Genomic DNA, 16,379 nt, shown 5'->3' with positions numbered 1-16,379 from the left:
TATGTAATTATCATATTATGAAAACAATTATAACGCCAAGAAAGTTATAAAAATGAATTGAAGACGCTCCGTCTCAACGACCGCTGATTGGACTGCAGGCGACCACGTGATTTTGAATCTCATTAACCGGCATGCGCTGACCGGCGTTTCAGAAACTAAAGTGTCGTCATATATGTGGCGCCGTTTAAAAACTGAAACATGCCGACCATAGTTATATTGTGATGTTTCGGAGGTAAAACGTCAGTAAAACATCGACCTGTCCTCTACCATTTGTTAGAAGGCGACTGTGTTCTTCATTGTAACCATGAGTTAGAGTTGCAGTAAGCAGAATGAGTCGTTTCTGTCGTGCGATATGTGGGTATCGCTTCTCGGCCTTTTGGCTAAGATCAAGTGTAGTATCTGTTCTTATCAGTTTAATATCTGATACGTCCCCTACCCGGGGACCATATATTAAATTGATTTTTGGAGCAGGGAGATGGAATAGGGGCTTGCTCCGTCCACTCCACGCATCGACCTGGTATTGCAGTATTTCTAGGAACGGTGCACCCCCTGAAGCTGTGAAAAACAAATGGCATTTGACTCAACAGTTTGTGCAAAGAAATTTCTTATACGCTAGATATATGCGTGCGTCTGCATATCTGGACATTGTCTTCGTGTAATCTTCCAAGGTTAGTCAGACTGAAATCTTGCGACTTAATATTTGTGAATGACTTACATTTAACTATTACCACAATTACTAAATCCTGCCACTTGGACTGACACGTGGCTGGACACACACTTTCTATGGGAAATCAAAAAAATATCTCGTTTTGAACTGCAGTTACACTATTCTGGCTCCAATCCTGCAGTTACCTCTGTTGTCCACTAGAGACCAATAGAAGTCTTTAAAAACCGGAGGCTTCCATCTACAAGGACTCATGTTGATTATAGGTTTAACTCTTCTCTTTCTCTACATACTGCAGCTTTCTGTCCTCTGTGGCTGTAAATTACATCGTTTGAAAAAAAAAACACCACACAATTTTTTCTTGGCTTTTTAGCTAAAATCACCTGTATTGTCTGTTGTTTCCATTTGTGGATGGTTAATAGTGCAGAAGATTGTTTTTCTGTTTTCAGGATTACATGAAAACATTTTGGAACAGATCATTTTTGTATATCGTTAGCTTCATAGCATAATTGCCTAAGTCATTTGACTAAGTCAATGACTTAGGCACTTATGCTATGAAGCTAACGATATAATAAATCTTAGGATAGTATTGGTTTTGATGATTTATAAAACAGCTGTGTGCCGTAGCCCTGCAGAGGAAAAAAAAAAAAGAAAAAAAGAAAAAAAAAAATCTGTTCTTATCAGTTTAATATCTGATACGTCCCCTACCCGGGGACCATATATTAAATTGATTTTTGGAGCAGGGAGATGGAATAGGGGCTTGCTCCGTCCACTCCACGCATCGACCTGGTATTGCAGTATTTCTAGGAACGGTGCACCCCCTGAAGCTGTGAAAAACAAATGGCATTTGACTCAACAGTTTGCGCAAAGAAATTTCTTATACGCTAGATATATGCGTGCGTCTGCATATCTGGACATTGTCTTCGTGTAATCTTCCAAGGTTAGTCAGACTGAAATCTTGCGACTTAATATTTGTGAATGACTTACATTTAACTATTACCACAATTACTAAATCCTGCCACTTGGACTGACACGTGGCTGGACACACACTTTCTATGGGAAATCAAAAAAATATCTCGTTTTGAACTGCAGTTACACTATTCTGGCTCCAATCCTGCAGTTACCTCTGTTGTCCACTAGAGACCAATAGAAGTCTTTAAAAACCGGAGGCTTCCATCTACAAGGACTCATGTTGATTATAGGTTTAACTCTTCTCTTTCTCTACATACTGCAGCTTTCTGTCCTCTGTGGCTGTAAATTACATCGTTTGAAAAAAAAAACACCACACAATTTTTTCTTGGCTTTTTAGCTAAAATCACCTGTATTGTCTGTTGTTTCCATTTGTGGATGGTTAATAGTGCAGAAGATTGTTTTTCTGTTTTCAGGATTACATGAAAACATTTTGGAACAGATCATTTTTGTATATAATAAATCTTAGGATAGTATTGGTTTTGATGATTTATAAAACAGCTGTGTGCCGTAGCCCTGCAGAGGAAAAAAAAAAAAGAAAAAAAGAAAAAAAAAAATCTGTTCTTATCAGTTTAATATCTGATACGTCCCCTACCCGGGGACCATATATTAAATTGATTTTTGGAGCAGGGAGATGGAATAGGGGCTTGCTCCGTCCACTCCACGCATCGACCTGGTATTGCAGTATTTCTAGGAACGGTGCACCCCCTGAAGCTGTGAAAAACAAATGGCATTTGACTCAACAGTTTGTGCAAAGAAATTTCTTATACGCTAGATATATGCGTGCGTCTGCATATCTGGACATTGTCTTCGTGTAATCTTCCAAGGTTAGTCAGACTGAAATCTTGCGACTTAATATTTGTGAATGACTTACATTTAACTATTACCAGAATTACTAAATCCTGCCACTTGGACTGACACGTGGCTGGACACACACTTTCTATGGGAAATCAAAAAAATATGTCGTTTTGAACTGCAGTTACACTATTCTGGCTCCAATCCTGCAGTTACCTCTGTTGTCCACTAGAGACCAATAGAAGTCTTTAAAAACCGGAGGCTGCCATCTACAAGGACTCATGTTGATTATAGGTTTAACTCTTCTCTTTCTCTACATACTGCAGCTTTCTGTCCTCTGTGGCTGTAAATTACATCGTTTGAAAAAAAAAACACCACACAATTTTTTCTTGGCTTTTTAGCTAAAATCACCTGTATTGTCTGTTGTTTCCATTTGTGGATGGTTAATAGTGCAGAAGATTGTTTTTCTGTTTTCAGGATTACATGAAAACATTTTGGAACAGATCATTTTTGTATATAATAAATCTTAGGATAGTATTGGTTTTGATGATTTATAAAACAGCTGTGTGCCGTAGCCCTGGTAGTGTGGATCCTTAGTGTGTAAAGAGTAGATACCTCATGTAATATGTGTGAATGAAAATCCATGGACTTTATAAGAGTCCTCCATTTATGGCTATGATCCTAACAAACAAGATTAATACCTTTCTTTCTCCTACCAATCTTCCTGTTTCCTAAAGGAACACGCATGCACAATATATATGCACCAGGGTGGCCGAGTGGTTAAGGCGTTGGACTTAAGCTCCAATGAGCGCATGCTCTCGTGGGTTCAAACCCCACTCCTGGTATAATTTGGAGCCTCATGACTGGTAAACTGAAATGTATCTATGGGAGCAACAATGATCAATAGGAGTTTTTAGGAATTTTCTGTGAGCAATATCCCCCCACCCAGTCACCCCCAAAAAAGCTGGGATGAAAGACAAATGAGAGGTCTGTGCCAAGGTCGCCCCCTCTCAGTCTTACTGTACATGTTATATGTAGAACCGTTGGCTTGTGCAATTAGGGAAAGCCCAGACATAACAGGAATACAGTTACCGGGAGGAGAAACATTAAAAATGTAACAGTATGTAATTATCATATTATGAAAACAATTATAACGCCAAGAAAGTTATAAAAATGAATTGAAGACGCTCCGTCTCAACGACCGCTGATTGGACTGCAGGCGACCACGTGATTTTGAATCTCATTAACCGGCATGCGCTGACCGGCGTTTCAGAAACTAAAGTGTCGTCATATATGTGGCGCCGTTTAAAAACTGAAACATGCCGACCATAGTTATATTGTGATGTTTCGGAGGTAAAACGTCAGTAAAACATCGACCTGTCCTCTACCATTTGTTAGAAGGCGACTGTGTTCTTCATTGTAACCATGAGTTAGAGTTGCAGTAAGCAGAATGAGTCGTTTCTGTCGTGCGATATGTGGGTATCGCTTCTCGGCCTTTTGGCTAAGATCAAGTGTAGTATCTGTTCTTATCAGTTTAATATCTGATACGTCCCCTACCCGGGGACCATATATTAAATTGATTTTTGGAGCAGGGAGATGGAATAGGGGCTTGCTCCGTCCACTCCACGCATCGACCTGGTATTGCAGTATTTCTAGGAACGGTGCACCCCCTGAAGCTGTGAAAAACAAATGGCATTTGACTCAACAGTTTGTGCAAAGAAATTTCTTATACGCTAGATATATGCGTGCGTCTGCATATCTGGACATTGTCTTCGTGTAATCTTCCAAGGTTAGTCAGACTGAAATCTTGCGACTTAATATTTGTGAATGACTTACATTTAACTATTACCACAATTACTAAATCCTGCCACTTGGACTGACACGTGGCTGGACACACATTTTCTATGGGAAATCAAAAAAATATCTCGTTTTGAACTGCAGTTACACTATTCTGGCTCCAATCCTGCAGTTACCTCTGTTGTCCACTAGAGACCAATAGAAGTCTTTAAAAACCGGAGGCTTCCATCTACAAGGACTCATGTTGATTATAGGTTTAACTCTTCTCTTTCTCTACATACTGCAGCTTTCTGTCCTCTGTGGCTGTAAATTACATCGTTTGAAAAAAAAAACACCACACAATTTTTTCTTGGCTTTTTAGCTAAAATCACCTGTATTGTCTGTTGTTTCCATTTGTGGATGGTTAATAGTGCAGAAGATTGTTTTTCTGTTTTCAGGATTACATGAAAACATTTTGGAACAGATCATTTTTGTATATAATAAATCTTAGGATAGTATTGGTTTTGATGATTTATAAAACAGCTGTGTGCCGTAGCCCTGCAGAGGAAAAAAAAAAAAGAAAAAAAGAAAAAAAAAAAAATCTGTTCTTATCAGTTTAATATCTGATACGTCCCCTACCCGGGGACCATATATTAAATTGATTTTTGGAGCAGGGAGATGGAATAGGGGCTTGCTCCGTCCACTCCACGCATCGACCTGGTATTGCAGTATTTCTAGGAACGGTGCACCCCCTGAAGCTGTGAAAAACAAATGGCATTTGACTCAACAGTTTGTGCAAAGAAATTTCTTATACGCTAGATATATGCGTGCGTCTGCATATCTGGACATTGTCTTCGTGTAATCTTCCAAGGTTAGTCAGACTGAAATCTTGCGACTTAATATTTGTGAATGACTTACATTTAACTATTACCAGAATTACTAAATCCTGCCACTTGGACTGACACGTGGCTGGACACACACTTTCTATGGGAAATCAAAAAAATATGTCGTTTTGAACTGCAGTTACACTATTCTGGCTCCAATCCTGCAGTTACCTCTGTTGTCCACTAGAGACCAATAGAAGTCTTTAAAAACCGGAGGCTTCCATCTACAAGGACTCATGTTGATTATAGGTTTAACTCTTCTCTTTCTCTACATACTGCAGCTTTCTGTCCTCTGTGGCTGTAAATTACATCGTTTGAAAAAAAAAACACCACACAATTTTTTCTTGGCTTTTTAGCTAAAATCACCTGTATTGTCTGTTGTTTCCATTTGTGGATGGTTAATAGTGCAGAAGATTGTTTTTCTGTTTTCAGGATTACATGAAAACATTTTGGAACAGATCATTTTTGTATATAATAAATCTTAGGATAGTATTGGTTTTGATGATTTATAAAACAGCTGTGTGCCGTAGCCCTGCAGAGGAAAAAAAAAAAAGAAAAAAAGAAAAAAAAAAATCTGTTCTTATCAGTTTAATATCTGATACGTCCCCTACCCGGGGACCATATATTAAATTGATTTTTGGAGCAGGGAGATGGAATAGGGGCTTGCTCCGTCCACTCCACGCATCGACCTGGTATTGCAGTATTTCTAGGAACGGTGCACCCCCTGAAGCTGTGAAAAACAAATGGCATTTGACTCAACAGTTTGTGCAAAGAAATTTCTTATACGCTAGATATATGCGTGCGTCTGCATATCTGGACATTGTCTTCGTGTAATCTTCCAAGGTTAGTCAGACTGAAATCTTGCGACTTAATATTTGTGAATGACTTACATTTAACTATTACCAGAATTACTAAATCCTGCCACTTGGACTGACACGTGGCTGGACACACACTTTCTATGGGAAATCAAAAAAATATGTCGTTTTGAACTGCAGTTACACTATTCTGGCTCCAATCCTGCAGTTACCTCTGTTGTCCACTAGAGACCAATAGAAGTCTTTAAAAACCGGAGGCTGCCATCTACAAGGACTCATGTTGATTATAGGTTTAACTCTTCTCTTTCTCTACATACTGCAGCTTTCTGTCCTCTGTGGCTGTAAATTACATCGTTTGAAAAAAAAAACACCACACAATTTTTTCTTGGCTTTTTAGCTAAAATCACCTGTATTGTCTGTTGTTTCCATTTGTGGATGGTTAATAGTGCAGAAGATTGTTTTTCTGTTTTCAGGATTACATGAAAACATTTTGGAACAGATCATTTTTGTATATAATAAATCTTAGGATAGTATTGGTTTTGATGATTTATAAAACAGCTGTGTGCCGTAGCCCTGGTAGTGTGGATCCTTAGTGTGTAAAGAGTAGATACCTCATGTAATATGTGTGAATGAAAATCCATGGACTTTATAAGAGTCCTCCATTTATGGCTATGATCCTAACAAACAAGATTAATACCTTTCTTTCTCCTACCAATCTTCCTGTTTCCTAAAGGAACACGCATGCACAATATATATGCACCAGGGTGGCCGAGTGGTTAAGGCGTTGGCCTTAAGCTCCAATGAGCGCATGCTCTCGTGGGTTCAAACCCCACTCCTGGTATAATTTGGAGCCTCATGACTGGTAAACTGAAATGTATCTATGGGAGCAACAATGATCAATAGGAGTTTTTAGGAATTTGCTGTGAGCAATATCCCCCCACCCAGTCACCCCCAAAAAAGCTGGGATGAAAGACAAATGAGAGGTCTGTGCCAAGGTCGCCCCCTCTCAGTCTTACTGTACATGTTATATGTAGAACCGTTGGCTTGTGCAATTAGGGAAAGCCCAGACATAACAGGAATACAGTTACCGGGAGGAGAAACATTAAAAATGTAACAGTATGTAATTATCATATTATGAAAACAATTATAACGCCAAGAAAGTTATAAAAATGAATTGAAGACGCTCCGTCTCAACGACCGCTGATTGGACTGCAGGCGACCACGTGATTTTGAATCTCATTAACCGGCATGCGCTGACCGGCGTTTCAGAAACTAAAGTGTCGTCATATATGTGGCGCCGTTTAAAAACTGAAACATGCCGACCATAGTTATATTGTGATGTTTCGGAGGTAAAACGTCAGTAAAACATCGACCTGTCCTCTACCATTTGTTAGAAGGCGACTGTGTTCTTCATTGTAACCATGAGTTAGAGTTGCAGTAAGCAGAATGAGTCGTTTCTGTCGTGCGATATGTGGGTATCGCTTCTCGGCCTTTTGGCTAAGATCAAGTGTAGTATCTGTTCTTATCAGTTTAATATCTGATACGTCCCCTACCCGGGGACCATATATTAAATTGATTTTTGGAGCAGGGAGATGGAATAGGGGCTTGCTCCGTCCACTCCACGCATCGACCTGGTATTGCAGTATTTCTAGGAACGGTGCACCCCCTGAAGCTGTGAAAAACAAATGGCATTTGACTCAACAGTTTGTGCAAAGAAATTTCTTATACGCTAGATATATGCGTGCGTCTGCATATCTGGACATTGTCTTCGTGTAATCTTCCAAGGTTAGTCAGACTGAAATCTTGCGACTTAATATTTGTGAATGACTTACATTTAACTATTACCACAATTACTAAATCCTGCCACTTGGACTGACACGTGGCTGGACACACACTTTCTATGGGAAATCAAAAAAATATCTCGTTTTGAACTGCAGTTACACTATTCTGGCTCCAATCCTGCAGTTACCTCTGTTGTCCACTAGAGACCAATAGAAGTCTTTAAAAACCGGAGGCTTCCATCTACAAGGACTCATGTTGATTATAGGTTTAACTCTTCTCTTTCTCTACATACTGCAGCTTTCTGTCCTCTGTGGCTGTAAATTACATCGTTTGAAAAAAAAAACACCACACAATTTTTTCTTGGCTTTTTAGCTAAAATCACCTGTATTGTCTGTTGTTTCCATTTGTGGATGGTTAATAGTGCAGAAGATTGTTTTTCTGTTTTCAGGATTACATGAAAACATTTTGGAACAGATCATTTTTGTATATCGTTAGCTTCATAGCATAATTGCCTAAGTCATTTGACTAAGTCAATGACTTAGGCACTTATGCTATGAAGCTAACGATATAATAAATCTTAGGATAGTATTGGTTTTGATGATTTATAAAACAGCTGTGTGCCGTAGCCCTGCAGAGGAAAAAAAAAAAAGAAAAAAAGAAAAAAAAAATCTGTTCTTATCAGTTTAATATCTGATACGTCCCCTACCCGGGGACCATATATTAAATTGATTTTTGGAGCAGGGAGATGGAATAGGGGCTTGCTCCGTCCACTCCACGCATCGACCTGGTATTGCAGTATTTCTAGGAACGGTGCACCCCCTGAAGCTGTGAAAAACAAATGGCATTTGACTCAACAGTTTGCGCAAAGAAATTTCTTATACGCTAGATATATGCGTGCGTCTGCATATCTGGACATTGTCTTCGTGTAATCTTCCAAGGTTAGTCAGACTGAAATCTTGCGACTTAATATTTGTGAATGACTTACATTTAACTATTACCAGAATTACTAAATCCTGCCACTTGGACTGACACGTGGCTGGACACACACTTTCTATGGGAAATCAAAAAAATATCTCGTTTTGAACTGCAGTTACACTATTCTGGCTCCAATCCTGCAGTTACCTCTGTTGTCCACTAGAGACCAATAGAAGTCTTTAAAAACCGGAGGCTTCCATCTACAAGGACTCATGTTGATTATAGGTTTAACTCTTCTCTTTCTCTACATACTGCAGCTTTCTGTCCTCTGTGGCTGTAAATTACATCGTTTGAAAAAAAAAACACCACACAATTTTTTCTTGGCTTTTTAGCTAAAATCACCTGTATTGTCTGTTGTTTCCATTTGTGGATGGTTAATAGTGCAGAAGATTGTTTTTCTGTTTTCAGGATTACATGAAAACATTTTGGAACAGATCATTTTTGTATATAATAAATCTTAGGATAGTATTGGTTTTGATGATTTATAAAACAGCTGTGTGCCGTAGCCCTGCAGAGGAAAAAAAAAAAAGAAAAAAAGAAAAAAAAAAATCTGTTCTTATCAGTTTAATATCTGATACGTCCCCTACCCGGGGACCATATATTAAATTGATTTTTGGAGCAGGGAGATGGAATAGGGGCTTGCTCCGTCCACTCCACGCATCGACCTGGTATTGCAGTATTTCTAGGAACGGTGCACCCCCTGAAGCTGTGAAAAACAAATGGCATTTGACTCAACAGTTTGTGCAAAGAAATTTCTTATACGCTAGATATATGCGTGCGTCTGCATATCTGGACATTGTCTTCGTGTAATCTTCCAAGGTTAGTCAGACTGAAATCTTGCGACTTAATATTTGTGAATGACTTACATTTAACTATTACCAGAATTACTAAATCCTGCCACTTGGACTGACACGTGGCTGGACACACACTTTCTATGGGAAATCAAAAAAATATGTCGTTTTGAACTGCAGTTACACTATTCTGGCTCCAATCCTGCAGTTACCTCTGTTGTCCACTAGAGACCAATAGAAGTCTTTAAAAACCGGAGGCTGCCATCTACAAGGACTCATGTTGATTATAGGTTTAACTCTTCTCTTTCTCTACATACTGCAGCTTTCTGTCCTCTGTGGCTGTAAATTACATCGTTTGAAAAAAAAAACACCACACAATTTTTTCTTGGCTTTTTAGCTAAAATCACCTGTATTGTCTGTTGTTTCCATTTGTGGATGGTTAATAGTGCAGAAGATTGTTTTTCTGTTTTCAGGATTACATGAAAACATTTTGGAACAGATCATTTTTGTATATAATAAATCTTAGGATAGTATTGGTTTTGATGATTTATAAAACAGCTGTGTGCCGTAGCCCTGGTAGTGTGGATCCTTAGTGTGTAAAGAGTAGATACCTCATGTAATATGTGTGAATGAAAATCCATGGACTTTATAAGAGTCCTCCATTTATGGCTATGATCCTAACAAACAAGATTAATACCTTTCTTTCTCCTACCAATCTTCCTGTTTCCTAAAGGAACACGCATGCACAATATATATGCACCAGGGTGGCCGAGTGGTTAAGGCGTTGGACTTAAGCTCCAATGAGCGCATGCTCTCGTGGGTTCAAACCCCACTCCTGGTATAATTTGGAGCCTCATGACTGGTAAACTGAAATGTATCTATGGGAGCAACAATGATCAATAGGAGTTTTTAGGAATTTTCTGTGAGCAATATCCCCCCACCCAGTCACCCCCAAAAAAGCTGGGATGAAAGACAAATGAGAGGTCTGTGCCAAGGTCGCCCCCTCTCAGTCTTACTGTACATGTTATATGTAGAACCGTTGGCTTGTGCAATTAGGGAAAGCCCAGACATAACAGGAATACAGTTACCGGGAGGAGAAACATTAAAAATGTAACAGTATGTAATTATCATATTATGAAAACAATTATAACGCCAAGAAAGTTATAAAAATGAATTGAAGACGCTCCGTCTCAACGACCGCTGATTGGACTGCAGGCGACCACGTGATTTTGAATCTCATTAACCGGCATGCGCTGACCGGCGTTTCAGAAACTAAAGTGTCGTCATATATGTGGCGCCGTTTAAAAACTGAAACATGCCGACCATAGTTATATTGTGATGTTTCGGAGGTAAAACGTCAGTAAAACATCGACCTGTCCTCTACCATTTGTTAGAAGGCGACTGTGTTCTTCATTGTAACCATGAGTTAGAGTTGCAGTAAGCAGAATGAGTCGTTTCTGTCGTGCGATATGTGGGTATCGCTTCTCGGCCTTTTGGCTAAGATCAAGTGTAGTATCTGTTCTTATCAGTTTAATATCTGATACGTCCCCTACCCGGGGACCATATATTAAATTGATTTTTGGAGCAGGGAGATGGAATAGGGGCTTGCTCCGTCCACTCCACGCATCGACCTGGTATTGCAGTATTTCTAGGAACGGTGCACCCCCTGAAGCTGTGAAAAACAAATGGCATTTGACTCAACAGTTTGTGCAAAGAAATTTCTTATACGCTAGATATATGCGTGCGTCTGCATATCTGGACATTGTCTTCGTGTAATCTTCCAAGGTTAGTCAGACTGAAATCTTGCGACTTAATATTTGTGAATGACTTACATTTAACTATTACCAGAATTACTAAATCCTGCCACTTGGACTGACACGTGGCTGGACACACATTTTCTATGGGAAATCAAAAAAATATCTCGTTTTGAACTGCAGTTACACTATTCTGGCTCCAATCCTGCAGTTACCTCTGTTGTCCACTAGAGACCAATAGAAGTCTTTAAAAACCGGAGGCTTCCATCTACAAGGACTCATGTTGATTATAGGTTTAACTCTTCTCTTTCTCTACATACTGCAGCTTTCTGTCCTCTGTGGCTGTAAATTACATCGTTTGAAAAAAAAAACACCACACAATTTTTTCTTGGCTTTTTAGCTAAAATCACCTGTATTGTCTGTTGTTTCCATTTGTGGATGGTTAATAGTGCAGAAGATTGTTTTTCTGTTTTCAGGATTACATGAAAACATTTTGGAACAGATCATTTTTGTATATAATAAATCTTAGGATAGTATTGGTTTTGATGATTTATAAAACAGCTGTGTGCCGTAGCCCTGCAGAGGAAAAAAAAAAAAGAAAAAAAGAAAAAAAAAAAAATCTGTTCTTATCAGTTTAATATCTGATACGTCCCCTACCCGGGGACCATATATTAAATTGATTTTTGGAGCAGGGAGATGGAATAGGGGCTTGCTCCGTCCACTCCACGCATCGACCTGGTATTGCAGTATTTCTAGGAACGGTGCACCCCCTGAAGCTGTGAAAAACAAATGGCATTTGACTCAACAGTTTGTGCAAAGAAATTTCTTATACGCTAGATATATGCGTGCGTCTGCATATCTGGACATTGTCTTCGTGTAATCTTCCAAGGTTAGTCAGACTGAAATCTTGCGACTTAATATTTGTGAATGACTTACATTTAACTATTACCAGAATTACTAAATCCTGCCACTTGGACTGACACGTGGCTGGACACACACTTTCTATGGGAAATCAAAAAAATATGTCGTTTTGAACTGCAGTTACACTATTCTGGCTCCAATCCTGCAGTTACCTCTGTTGTCCACTAGAGACCAATAGAAGTCTTTAAAAACCGGAGGCTTCCATCTACAAGGACTCATGTTGATTATAGGTTTAACTCTTCTCTTTCTCTACATACTGCAGCTTTCTGTCCTCTGTGGCTGTAAATTACATCGTTTGAAAAAAAAAACACCACACAATTTTTTCTTGGCTTTTTAGCTAAAATCACCTGTATTGTCTGTTGTTTCCATTTGTGGATGGTTAATAGTGCAGAAGATTGTTTTTCTGTTTTCAGGATTACATGAAAACATTTTGGAACAGATCATTTTTGTATATAATAAATCTTAGGATAGTATTGGTTTTGATGATTTATAAAACAGCTGTGTGCCGTAGCCCTGCAGAGGAAAAAAAAAAAAGAAAAAAAGAAAAAAAAAATCTGTTCTTATCAGTTTAATATCTGATACGTCCCCTACCCGGGGACCATATATTAAATTGATTTTTGGAGCAGGGAGATGGAATAGGGGCTTGCTCCGTCCACTCCACGCATCGACCTGGTATTGCAGTATTTCTAGGAACGGTGCACCCCCTGAAGCTGTGAAAAACAAATGGCATTTGACTCAACAGTTTGTGCAAAGAAATTTCTTATACGCTAGATATATGCGTGCGTCTGCATATCTGGACATTGTCTTCGTGTAATCTTCCAAGGTTAGTCAGACTGAAATCTTGCGACTTAATATTTGTGAATGACTTACATTTAACTATTACCAGAATTACTAAATCCTGCCACTTGGACTGACACGTGGCTGGACACACACTTTCTATGGGAAATCAAAAAAATATGTCGTTTTGAACTGCAGTTACACTATTCTGGCTCCAATCCTGCAGTTACCTCTGTTGTCCACTAGAGACCAATAGAAGTCTTTAAAAACCGGAGGCTGCCATCTACAAGGACTCATGTTGATTATAGGTTTAACTCTTCTCTTTCTCTACATACTGCAGCTTTCTGTCCTCTGTGGCTGTAAATTACATCGTTTGAAAAAAAAAAACACCACACAATTTTTTCTTGGCTTTTTAGCTAAAATCACCTGTATTGTCTGTTGTTTCCATTTGTGGATGGTTAATAGTGCAGAAGATTGTTTTTCTGTTTTCAGGATTACATGAAAACATTTTGGAACAGATCATTTTTGTATATAATAAATCTTAGGATAGTATTGGTTTTGATGATTTATAAAACAGCTGTGTGCCGTAGCCCTGCAGAGGAAAAAAAAAAAAGAAAAAAAGAAAAAAAAAAATCTGTTCTTATCAGTTTAATATCTGATACGTCCCCTACCCGGGGACCATATATTAAATTGATTTTTGGAGCAGGGAGATGGAATAGGGGCTTGCTCCGTCCACTCCACGCATCGACCTGGTATTGCAGTATTTCTAGGAACGGTGCACCCCCTGAAGCTGTGAAAAACAAATGGCATTTGACTCAACAGTTTGCGCAAAGAAATTTCTTATACGCTAGATATATGCGTGCGTCTGCATATCTGGACATTGTCTTCGTGTAATCTTCCAAGGTTAGTCAGACTGAAATCTTGCGACTTAATATTTGTGAATGACTTACATTTAACTATTACCAGAATTACTAAATCCTGCCACTTGGACTGACACGTGGCTGGACACACACTTTCTATGGGAAATCAAAAAAATATGTCGTTTTGAACTGCAGTTACACTATTCTGGCTCCAATCCTGCAGTTACCTCTGTTGTCCACTAGAGACCAATAGAAGTCTTTAAAAACCGGAGGCTGCCATCTACAAGGACTCATGTTGATTATAGGTTTAACTCTTCTCTTTCTCTACATACTGCAGCTTTCTGTCCTCTGTGGCTGTAAATTACATCGTTTGAAAAAAAAAACACCACACAATTTTTTCTTGGCTTTTTAGCTAAAATCACCTGTATTGTCTGTTGTTTCCATTTGTGGATGGTTAATAGTGCAGAAGATTGTTTTTCTGTTTTCAGGATTACATGAAAACATTTTGGAACAGATCATTTTTGTATATAATAAATCTTAGGATAGTATTGGTTTTGATGATTTATAAAACAGCTGTGTGCCGTAGCCCTGGTAGTGTGGATCCTTAGTGTGTAAAGAGTAGATACCTCATGTAATATGTGTGAATGAAAATCCATGGACTTTATAAGAGTCCTCCATTTATGGCTATGATCCTAACAAACAAGATTAATACCTTTCTTTCTCCTACCAATCTTCCTGTTTCCTAAAGGAACACGCATGCACAATATATATGCACCAGGGTGGCCGAGTGGTTAAGGCGTTGGACTTAAGCTCCAATGAGCGCATGCTCTCGTGGGTTCAAACCCCACTCCTGGTATAATTTGGAGCCTCATGACTGGTAAACTGAAATGTATCTATGGGAGCAACAATGATCAATAGGAGTTTTTAGGAATTTTCTGTGAGCAATATCCCCCCACCCAGTCACCCCCAAAAAAGCTGGGATGAAAGACAAATGAGAGGTCTGTGCCAAGGTCGCCCCCTCTCAGTCTTACTGTACATGTTATATGTAGAACCGTTGGCTTGTGCAATTAGGGAAAGCCCAGACATAACAGGAATACAGTTACCGGGAGGAGAAACATTAAAAATGTAACAGTATGTAATTATCATATTATGAAAACAATTATAACGCCAAGAAAGTTATAAAAATGAATTGAAGACGCTCCGTCTCAACGACCGCTGATTGGACTGCAGGCGACCACGTGATTTTGAATCTCATTAACCGGCATGCGCTGACCGGCGTTTCAGAAACTAAAGTGTCGTCATATATGTGGCGCCGTTTAAAAACTGAAACATGCCGACCATAGTTATATTGTGATGTTTCGGAGGTAAAACGTCAGTAAAACATCGACCTGTCCTCTACCATTTGTTAGAAGGCGACTGTGTTCTTCATTGTAACCATGAGTTAGAGTTGCAGTAAGCAGAATGAGTCGTTTCTGTCGTGCGATATGTGGGTATCGCTTCTCGGCCTTTTGGCTAAGATCAAGTGTAGTATCTGTTCTTATCAGTTTAATATCTGATACGTCCCCTACCCGGGGACCATATATTAAATTGATTTTTGGAGCAGGGAGATGGAATAGGGGCTTGCTCCGTCCACTCCACGCATCGACCTGGTATTGCAGTATTTCTAGGAACGGTGCACCCCCTGAAGCTGTGAAAAACAAATGGCATTTGACTCAACAGTTTGTGCAAAGAAATTTCTTATACGCTAGATATATGCGTGCGTCTGCATATCTGGACATTGTCTTCGTGTAATCTTCCAAGGTTAGTCAGACTGAAATCTTGCGACTTAATATTTGTGAATGACTTACATTTAACTATTACCAGAATTACTAAATCCTGCCACTTGGACTGACACGTGGCTGGACACACATTTTCTATGGGAAATCAAAAAAATATCTCGTTTTGAACTGCAGTTACACTATTCTGGCTCCAATCCTGCAGTTACCTCTGTTGTCCACTAGAGACCAATAGAAGTCTTTAAAAACCGGAGGCTTCCATCTACAAGGACTCATGTTGATTATAGGTTTAACTCTTCTCTTTCTCTACATACTGCAGCTTTCTGTCCTCTGTGGCTGTAAATTACATCGTTTGAAAAAAAAAACACCACACAATTTTTTCTTGGCTTTTTAGCTAAAATCACCTGTATTGTCTGTTGTTTCCATTTGTGGATGGTTAATAGTGCAGAAGATTGTTTTTCTGTTTTCAGGATTACATGAAAACATTTTGGAACAGATCATTTTTGTATATAATAAATCTTAGGATAGTATTGGTTTTGATGATTTATAAAACAGCTGTGTGCCGTAGCCCTGCAGAGGAAAAAAAAAAAAGAAAAAAAGAAAAAAAAAAATCTGTTCTTATCAGTTTAATATCTGATACGTCCCCTACCCGGGGACCATATATTAAATTGATTTTTGGAGCAGGGAGATGGAATAGGGGCTTGCTCCGTCCACTCCACGCATCGACCTGGTATTGCAGTATTTCTAGGAACGGTGCACCCCCTGAAGCTGTGAAAAACAAATGGCATTTGACTCAACAGTTTGTGCAAAGAAATTTCTTATACGCTAGATATATGCGTGC

The 16,379-nt window shown here is 39.0% G+C and overlaps 9 non-coding genes and 10 pseudogenes across 9 annotated transcripts; all 19 read left to right on the top strand.

The window, feature by feature from the left end:
- Positions 1-360: 360 nt before the first annotated feature.
- LOC146691962 (U2 spliceosomal RNA) lies at positions 361-551 on the top strand. The gene has a single exon (XR_014915432.1). It is a non-coding gene; the product is annotated as a U2 spliceosomal RNA (small nuclear RNA).
- Positions 552-1,274: 723 nt separating this feature from the next.
- Positions 1,275-1,487, top strand: LOC146691961 (U2 spliceosomal RNA; annotated as a pseudogene).
- Positions 1,488-2,130: 643 nt separating this feature from the next.
- Positions 2,131-2,343, top strand: LOC146691960 (U2 spliceosomal RNA; annotated as a pseudogene).
- An 847-nt stretch (positions 2,344-3,190) lies between these two features.
- Positions 3,191-3,273, top strand: trnal-uaa (transfer RNA leucine (anticodon UAA)). Its single transcript has one exon. It is a non-coding gene; the product is annotated as a tRNA-Leu (tRNA).
- A 636-nt stretch (positions 3,274-3,909) lies between these two features.
- On the top strand, positions 3,910-4,100 carry LOC146691958 (U2 spliceosomal RNA). Its single transcript, XR_014915431.1, has one exon. It is a non-coding gene; the product is annotated as a U2 spliceosomal RNA (small nuclear RNA).
- Positions 4,101-4,743: 643 nt separating this feature from the next.
- On the top strand, positions 4,744-4,958 carry LOC146691957 (U2 spliceosomal RNA; annotated as a pseudogene).
- A 643-nt stretch (positions 4,959-5,601) lies between these two features.
- Positions 5,602-5,814, top strand: LOC146691956 (U2 spliceosomal RNA; annotated as a pseudogene).
- Positions 5,815-6,661: 847 nt separating this feature from the next.
- trnal-uaa (transfer RNA leucine (anticodon UAA)) lies at positions 6,662-6,744 on the top strand. The gene has a single exon. It is a non-coding gene; the product is annotated as a tRNA-Leu (tRNA).
- Positions 6,745-7,380: 636 nt separating this feature from the next.
- LOC146691954 (U2 spliceosomal RNA) lies at positions 7,381-7,571 on the top strand. The gene has a single exon (XR_014915430.1). It is a non-coding gene; the product is annotated as a U2 spliceosomal RNA (small nuclear RNA).
- Positions 7,572-8,294: 723 nt separating this feature from the next.
- On the top strand, positions 8,295-8,506 carry LOC146691953 (U2 spliceosomal RNA; annotated as a pseudogene).
- Positions 8,507-9,149: 643 nt separating this feature from the next.
- Positions 9,150-9,362, top strand: LOC146691952 (U2 spliceosomal RNA; annotated as a pseudogene).
- An 847-nt stretch (positions 9,363-10,209) lies between these two features.
- Positions 10,210-10,292, top strand: trnal-uaa (transfer RNA leucine (anticodon UAA)). The gene has a single exon. It is a non-coding gene; the product is annotated as a tRNA-Leu (tRNA).
- A 636-nt stretch (positions 10,293-10,928) lies between these two features.
- LOC146691950 (U2 spliceosomal RNA) lies at positions 10,929-11,119 on the top strand. The gene has a single exon (XR_014915429.1). It is a non-coding gene; the product is annotated as a U2 spliceosomal RNA (small nuclear RNA).
- Positions 11,120-11,762: 643 nt separating this feature from the next.
- Positions 11,763-11,977, top strand: LOC146691949 (U2 spliceosomal RNA; annotated as a pseudogene).
- Positions 11,978-12,620: 643 nt separating this feature from the next.
- LOC146691948 (U2 spliceosomal RNA) lies at positions 12,621-12,832 on the top strand (annotated as a pseudogene).
- A 644-nt stretch (positions 12,833-13,476) lies between these two features.
- On the top strand, positions 13,477-13,689 carry LOC146691947 (U2 spliceosomal RNA; annotated as a pseudogene).
- Positions 13,690-14,536: 847 nt separating this feature from the next.
- On the top strand, positions 14,537-14,619 carry trnal-uaa (transfer RNA leucine (anticodon UAA)). The gene has a single exon. It is a non-coding gene; the product is annotated as a tRNA-Leu (tRNA).
- Positions 14,620-15,255: 636 nt separating this feature from the next.
- Positions 15,256-15,446, top strand: LOC146691945 (U2 spliceosomal RNA). The gene has a single exon (XR_014915423.1). It is a non-coding gene; the product is annotated as a U2 spliceosomal RNA (small nuclear RNA).
- Positions 15,447-16,089: 643 nt separating this feature from the next.
- LOC146691944 (U2 spliceosomal RNA) lies at positions 16,090-16,302 on the top strand (annotated as a pseudogene).
- Positions 16,303-16,379: the final 77 nt, after the last annotated feature.

Source organism: Copadichromis virginalis, linkage group LG15 (assembly GCF_057382275.1).
Source record: "Copadichromis virginalis isolate Kocher_CV1m ecotype Utaka linkage group LG15, C_Virginalis_male_GT1.1, whole genome shotgun sequence".
Taxonomy (NCBI): domain Eukaryota; kingdom Metazoa; phylum Chordata; class Actinopteri; order Cichliformes; family Cichlidae; genus Copadichromis; species Copadichromis virginalis.
This window is presented reverse-complemented; position numbering and strand designations above follow the sequence as displayed.